The following is a 7,059-nucleotide window of genomic DNA, read 5'->3' as shown; positions in this document are numbered from 1 at the left end:
ATGGTGAATGTTGGAAGTGTATGGTGAATGGTGTTTCAATGGTAGAGTCTGTATGGTGAATGGTGTTTCAATGGTGGAATTGTATGGTCAATGGTGTTTCAATGGTGGAATTGTATGGTCAATGGTGTTTCAATGGTAGAGTCTGTATGGTGAATGGTGTTTCAATGGTGGAATTGTATGGTCAATGGTGTTTCAATGGTGGCGTCTGTATGGTGAATGGTGGAGTTGTATGATCAACGGTGTTTCAATGGTGGCGTCTGTATGGTGAATGGTGTTTAAATGGTGGAATTGTATGGTCAATGGTGTTTCAATGGTGGAATTGTATGGTCAATGGTGTTTCAATGGTAGAGTCTGTATGGTGAATGGTGTTTCAATGGTGGAACTGTATGGTCAATGGTGTTTCAATGGTGGCGTCTGTATGGTGAAAGGTTTTTCAAATGTGGAGTTGTATGGTGAATGGTGTTTCAATGGTGGAATTTATTGTACAGTGAATGGTGTTTCAATGGTAGAGAGTCTGTATGGTGAATGTGTTTCAATGGTGGAATTATATGGTCAATTGTGTTTCAATGGTGGAATTGTATGGTCAATGGTGTTTCACTGGTAGTGACTTTGAGAAAACTAGGTGTCCCTTATACTTTGAACTACAATTTGCTCTCTGATTTAGCTTTATTTTTCGCGAATTTTTCTTCATGATCAACGTTTCAAAGCTGACAAACTGCAAGGAATAATAGTCCTCAGGAACAATGATGGATCTTTAGTTTTTTCTTCAATTTGGAGTCATTTTGGATCTGATATGTGTCTCTTTACCGTGAGTAACTGCTGTTTTGTGCCTGTGGTCCCACTCATATGACTCTGTGATGAACATTATTATACATTTGTTTACATGAACAGCCTGTTTTTGTTAATTAAAGCAGCTTATAAATCATTCTATTTTATTACAAAAATTGAAATACTACAGTATTAGGGGCACACCTTTAGAACTTTTATCAAGTTATTTATCTGATCGTAAACAATTCACAATTATTAATGAAGCTGCCCTTACAAACAAATGTTCAATGGTATACCAATGGTAAACCATTCGGAAGTACCACTGAAAATACCATACGGATACCATTCACAAACACCATTTAAATACCATTCGGAAGTACCACTGAAAATACCATACGGATACCATTCACAAACACCATTTAAATACCATTCTGATACCATTGAGATTACGCTCGCAACGTACCATTAGGCACCATTCATCTACCAGTAAAATACCATTCAACCTAATAATAATTTTTTGGACGCTCATTTGCATAATCACCAATGGTAGATCAATGGTACTATTTACACCATTGAAATTTGAATATGAAATATGCAAATTTTGTACCATTAATCTACCCTTCACCATTGGCATACCATGCACATACCATTCACCATTCACCAATGGCCTTCCTTTCATTGACATACCATTCACCTCCCAACATTGGCCTACCATTCACCACCCACCTTTGGCCTACCATGCATTCACTATCCACCATTGGCGTACCATTCAACATCCACCATTGGCCTACCACTCACCATTGGCCTACTATTCACCATCCACCATTGGCCTACCATTCACCATCCACCATTGGCCTACCATGCCAATGGTGAATGGCAGATTAATGTTACCAAATTTGCATATTTCATATTCAAATTTCAATAGTGTAAATAATACCATTCATCTACCATTGGTGATTATGCAAATGAGCGTCCAAAAAATTATTATTAGGTTGAATGGTATTTTACTGGTAGATGAATGGTGCCCAATGGTACGTTGAGAGCGTAATCTCAATGGTATCCGAATGGTATTTAAATGGTGTTTGTGAATGGTATCCGTATGGTATTTTCAGTGGTACTTCCGAATGGTATACCATTGGTATATCATTGAACATTTTTTTGAAGGGAGGGGTGTTTCTATGTTTGGGTGTGAATGAGAAATGGAGATAGGGGGAGAGAAATATAGCTGGTACATTTTGCATGAACTGGACTGTACATGCTATTTAGAAACCGGTAGAGATAGAGGGTGAACATGTATGGAATTAGGAAAGAAATGTGTGTGGGAAGCATATGACTGTGGGTTCGAAATAACCACCAACATTTGTGTGCATGCATGTCGATCTGTGTACGTATATGTTATACGAGTGTGTGTGTGGGTGTGGAAGGCACTTGAGTAGCCTGAAATCACAGTAGCCTGATCAGGGACTTGGCCTGATCAAAAGAGAGAACCTGTATGGCATTGAATTATAATTCGCATTCCACAGCTAGTTACTGAAACCTTACTCATAACACTGCTGCCATGGATGACTGGGCAACAGCCTTTTCAAAAAGTATTGTCAACATCTCCTTGTACCAAAAGTTCGGGCTGCACCATTCAATGTGGAATGTGGGTGAAAGGCCTTTACTTTACGAACTGTTATTTCAGTCCGATAACTTATTTTGCAATATTTTGTGCAATTAGTGCGTAGAAAAAATGAATATGTCAACTCAGGCTCAAAAAAGGCTCATTTGCAAGAGGAAATTATGATTTTCTCTTCGTGATGACACAATCTTGGCTTATTTCGTATTCCTTGTTTATAGCTAAGCCTTGTCATTGAGGCATCCAGAATATACTTACTTGGGATGCTATCTTTGTCCACGAAAGTCTACTGGTAACATTTTAGAGGTTAGCAAACTTCTGATTTTGTATGAGCTGTCGAGACAACCGTATGCACCTTTCAGGGGCGGATCCAGCCGGCGGTGAGGACGGTGGCCCAATGCGTGAGATACGTAGCGGACAGGGGGAGTCTAAGGGGGAATGTGTCCTCCCCCTTTGAAGCTCAAGAAAAATCGAATTTACAAACTCCATTCGTGCGATTTGGTGTATATCTTTTGCCAGGATATCATTTAAAATCTGTGACCTTTTCCAGCATAAATTTATGATAAGCCTTGGATTTATAGGAGGTTGTCCTGGGTAAAAGAATGTAAACATAAAAAGCGGGACTATAAATTGTGTGCAGTCTGCATAGATATAGTACGCCGGTGTAACAAAAAACGGTCTTTAGGACACTGGTAGTCATGACATTGGTACCTCTAGATGTAAGTGTTTATCATTGATACATGTATAACTTAACAGAGTAATGATTCCCTCAACAAGATCAAAAGTCCATAGAGTATAACGTTTATCCTTTGTATTTCATTTCTAAACAAGATCTTCAATTGCAACAATGTTGATAACCAAATAGTTGTTACGGTACAGTTTCCTAGTATTTCATGTATCACTTGATTTTCAAAATCAGTCAGTACAAGACTATACAACAGTTGGGATGGGCCGACAGCAATCACTGGCGTGGGGCTTCAGTTTAATCAGGGACATGCTAGAGGTGTCCCTGGTTTAATTCAACAGCTTTGACACCTTACATCAGGCCTCGCGGAACGTTTGTCAAATGGGAGGGGGGGGGCTAAAGTATTTACGATCAGGTAGAGCGTAGGGAGCGGAACGTAACTTGGCGTGGTGTCTTGGGGACGGAGCCCCCGGAAGCTCAGGGGTTTTAGCAGGCCATGGGAAGCGGAGGGCCATTCTGAGTGGGGGGGGGGCGGACACCATCAAAAAGGGCACTTTGCGGGGAAAAGGGGCACATACAAAGGGAATCCTCAAGCGAAAATAGACAATTTTTTTTAGACAATGGTATTTTCCCCTACAAATGAAGCTTTTTTTACGATCGCTTTTAATGAACTGATTGTATGAATCCACAAACAAACAAAAGTGGGGAGGAGCCCCCCCCCCCCCCCCCCCCCCTCGATGCGCGGGCCTTGTACATTGTGTAACGTCCGGCATGATGATTTGACAGATGAACCTGAAGCTAACTGAGTCCTGACATGCTTTTTAACGTTGTAACTTGTACGCCCTAGCGTAGAGCCTTCATCGGCCTTTTGTTTAAATTATATCGGCCTAAACACGAATTAAGGCTAGTTCTGACCTGAAAACGACCCAAACTATCCAGCCAATTCTCAAAATTTCCCAAAACTGTGTATCATCTTTAAGCATTCCGTGGAATGGATATGAGGGAATAAAAAAATAATGTTGACATTATTATCATTATTATAAATAAACGGTGCAAATATAATGCGTTGTATAAGCGTATGGGCTAATAATTACGACCTCACGGGCTCGATAAGTACAGGAAAAAGTGCATTAAAATAACGCCTCATTGACTGATATATTGATTATTTGATCGAAGATTGGTTAGTTTATTGACTAATTGATTGGTTGTCTGACTGATTGATTAGTCGATTGGTTATTATTTGATTGAGTGAGTGAATTATTTATTTATTGAATTGCAGTTGTTTTTGTTATTAATAGGTAGGTTGATTGATTGATGCAATGATTGATTGATTGAACTAATGAAAAATTATTGCACGATATTTCTTGATTGATTAATGGATAAATTGATTGATTGCGTGATTCATGTTATTCGTCAAGTATAATAGATATTTAAATCATGGCCAATATACAAGACAAAGATAAACATGCGAAAGATGACACATGAAAAGCCAATATAATAAGCATACATGTAACTGGAAATGAATTCTAACTGGAACCAGTTAGGTAACTGGAAATTACTTCTAACTGGAACCAGTTGGGTAACTGGAAATGACTTCTAACTGGAACCAATTGGGTAACTGGAAATGAATTATAACTGGAACCAGTTGGGTAACTGGAAATGACTTCTAATTGGAACCAGTTGGGTAACTGGAATTGAATTCTAACTGGAACCAGTTGGGTAACTGGAAATGAATTCTAACTGGAACCAGTTGGGTAACTGGAAATGAATGCTAACTGGGACCAGTTGGGTAACTGGAAATGACTTCTAACTGGGACCAGTTGGGTAACTGGAAATGACTTCTAACTGGAAATGAATTCTAACTGGAACCAATTGAGTAACAGGAAAATTATCTTACTGTTTCCAGTTGAACTTCTAACTGGAACCAGTTGGGTAACTGGAAATGACTTCTAACTGGAACCAATTGAGTAACTGGAAAATTATCTTACTGGTTCCAGTTGCACTTCTTATTGGTTTGAACTGGAAATGACACCCCATAACAATATTTTCCAGTTCGACAATTGGTTTCAACTGGAAATTTTGTATTCTAATTGAAACCAATCGAAACTAATTGAAACCAGTTGAAACCAATTGAAACCAGTTGGATATTTCAACTGGTTTCGATTGGATTTTGGTCCTGGGTAAATATTAGCCAGGATTTTAGTTCTTCAAGACATGTTTCAAGTTTTGAAACAGCTGATGACACAAAAAATGATACGAAATGATTTGGGATAAAACACTCTTTCATAATATGTATAATAATTTACTGTTCATAGATGTTTTTTAAAATATTAAGCAATTTTCTAGGTGTAAACTTTTTTTGGACTCACACTGTATTTAGGGTGTCTTGGAGTCGTAGAATCTCTGCTGTTTTTAACATGTTTAATAAGACGTTGGGGAAATATAAAATGAAAATAAAGAAGAAGAATGGAAAGAAAATACTCGAACAAATAAAGGAACTTCATAGAAATGTTTTTAGATTTGTAGAAAGTTAAAGGGAGTGTAGCATGGCAATTACTGGTTAACTTCATCTACTTCTTCTTTTGGACAACTGCATGCAAACGAATGGACTTGATTAACGGTAGTCAGCGACTTAAAGGTAATACAAAGTTTTGGGAAATTTTGAAAAATGGGTGGATAGTGAATCTTTACAATTTTGATATATTTGGATGCCCCTGTGGATGTATTATAAGCACTAAAAAAATTAGCCCCTAAAACACTTCTGTTTTCGAGAAAAATTGAATATAAAAATTTACCGGTGCTCCCGGTAAATTTTTGATAAATTTCAAATAGCGCCTATAGCCGTACAATCGTAGCTGCCATGACCATGAAAATCTCAGAATATGTAGTTGGGATATATAATTTCCAAACGGGAATAGCTAATCGGTCGATTTCAGTCAAGAAACATTGTTTCATAGCTAAATTAATATCTTGAACTTGAGAGGGAGCTATACAACATAAAGAGTTTATTATTTATAATTTCATAACTTTAGACTCGATTTCAACCGCGACAACGATCAATGTATATTGTAGGAACGCATATGCTTCCAATATGTTAATTTGAACCAAATTCATGACCCCATACCAAAACTTTGTAATACCTTAATCTCTACATGGTCAGCGCGCGCTAGCGTTCGCGAAACAGACCGAAGTTCTCCTCACGCTTCGGTTTCGCGTATGTTGCACGCACGTGAATGCTGCGGCCGGTTACGTCGTCCGTATTCGTATTATACCAGATTGGCCCCGAGTAGGGCCACAGGAAAGACAAACAGTCTCGTCATGCTACACTCCCTTTAAGAAGTGGCCAGCGGCCATTCTTCCATGTATGAATGAATGAATGAATGAATATGAATGAATGGTGGTTATTTTACCTGACTGCTAAGAAAGCATAAATGCTTGTAAGTAAGCAACCAGACGGCCGACGGCTTTAGGTCCTCTCCGAGGGACCTGGTAATGAGGATTAATGCCTTACCAAAGGGCACTAGCGCATCACCTTGGTTTCGAACCCGGATCACCGGATTACGAGACCACTGCTCTACCGACTGAGCTATCGCGCCTCCATTAGAGTACTAATTAGTTTAGGATTTGATAGTCGGAACATGAGTTGTGTAGATGATTAGATATGCCATAGATTGAATTTTCAAAGTTTCACAATCAATTTTTTGTTGTTTTACTTGTGAGACTTTCGCCTAGCTACTCGTTGCCGAAGTCATCATCAGACAAATCATGATAATGTGTAAACAAAATAACGATTAAAATGTCTATGGTGCCACGGGAGTAAGCATCATTTTGAGGATGGGTGGGGGCACGAGCCACGTGCCCTCCTGAAAAAAAATCTCAATTCGACACGAAATATGACTTTAGTGATTGTACCACCAGTACATACTTAGACTCCAAAGGGCTCCTCCCTAAAAAAAAATTCTTGCTTGCCTGTCAAAGATTGTGCCCC

This window comes from Strongylocentrotus purpuratus, unplaced genomic scaffold (genome assembly GCF_000002235.5).
Source record: "Strongylocentrotus purpuratus isolate Spur 01 unplaced genomic scaffold, Spur_5.0 spur5_scaffold_18, whole genome shotgun sequence".
NCBI lineage: Eukaryota > Metazoa > Echinodermata > Echinoidea > Camarodonta > Strongylocentrotidae > Strongylocentrotus > Strongylocentrotus purpuratus.
The sequence above is the reverse complement of the archived record's forward strand: the minus strand, read 5'-3'. Positions refer to the sequence as shown.